The 1,387-nt window shown below is 42.1% G+C and overlaps 1 pseudogene; it reads right to left on the reverse strand.

Moving 5' to 3' along the window:
• Positions 1 to 773: 773 nt before the first annotated feature.
• Positions 774 to 949, reverse strand: LOC119963729 (annotated as a pseudogene).
• Between the last annotated feature and the right edge of the window lie 438 nt (positions 950 to 1,387).

The following is a 1,387-nucleotide window of genomic DNA, read 5'->3' on the forward strand; positions in this document are numbered from 1 at the left end:
TTTGCCTTCACTAAATGGAGTTCTCACATCTTAATTGATGACCAGTGGTGAATTCAAACACGTGGAATTAGTGCAGCCATAGCATTCATCAAGCCTTTACCTGTCTGACTCAAAATATATAGCAGTAATATCCAGACTACACCTGGGCTGAGTCCATCAATGACTGGATCCTGCATATCACACTTTGCACGCTGGTGAATAGAGAGCTGTGAACTATAGGCAGTAGACATATAGCGATGTGGGTGCAGAAAATGTGCACATAATTTGGCTTTTTTCAACTACATGAAACATTTCTTTTCATTAAGTGAAACAAAGCTGGTCTTGTACATACTCTAGGTTTTGAAGGATGCAAACAATATTTTAACTGTTTAATAGTAAATAGAAAAGTCTCTTTACCTGGTGAAATTTACACATGTAATAATAATAACCTTTATTAGTGTCACAAGTGGGCTTACATTAACACTGCAATGAAAAGCCCCTAGTCGCCACACTCCGGCGCCTGTTTGGGTACATGGAGGGAGAATTCAGAATGTCAAAATTCACCTAGCAAGCACGTCTTTTGGGACTTGTGAGAGGAAACAGGAGCACCCGGAGGAAACCCACGCAGACACTGGGAGAACGTGCAGACTCCGCGCGGGCAGTAACCCAAGCAGGAAATCGAACCTGGGACCCTGGCCCTGTGCTAACCACTGTGCTACCATGCACATGTGACAAGGCTAAATGGTAAACACTAGCAATTCTTGTCAGTGCAAGTCTACGAAAAACCTTGAATTTCATCTGAGATCAAAATTAACAAACCTTTTTGTTCTCTTCCTTTACATTATTCTGTAGCCACATTCTTGGCTTCGGATCGGATCTCTGGCTTGAATTTCATTTTCAGTATGGATTCTCAACAAATAGAAACCATGGGGTATTTTTGTGGAGGCTGCAGCTCCTTCTGGACATCCATTTCTATCAGATGTTGAGATTAAACAGTCCCGAGCTTCTCTGGGATCATTGGCACTACACGGAACCTGACAATAATCTTTGACCACATTAAGAGTCAATAGGCGCTTGAGGGCCCTTCTCTTTCCATTGTGCTGATCGAATAAAGATCATCTTCAACTAGATCATTGAATTACCAGTGAACTATAGATTTTGGACAGAATATCCAGGTGACGTCAGTGGCTCTGCTGAGAAAGAAACATTGCCAGGATCTCCTGCACATTTATTCCTGTACACTGTTAGGAGCTGGATAGGACATGAACAAACAAAGCTGACTGCTCAACTCTAATTGTTTAAGCTCCACACAAACAGTGTTTGTAAGTCTGAACAGTTCCACTAGAGTGTGCTCTCTGGTTATAGTTACAGGTACATTGCTGGATCAGGAATAGCACTGAAAGGCTTC

The sequence above is a fragment of the Scyliorhinus canicula genome, chromosome 3 (genome assembly GCF_902713615.1).
Source record: "Scyliorhinus canicula chromosome 3, sScyCan1.1, whole genome shotgun sequence".
In the NCBI taxonomy this organism is placed as follows: Eukaryota; Metazoa; Chordata; class Chondrichthyes; order Carcharhiniformes; family Scyliorhinidae; genus Scyliorhinus; species Scyliorhinus canicula.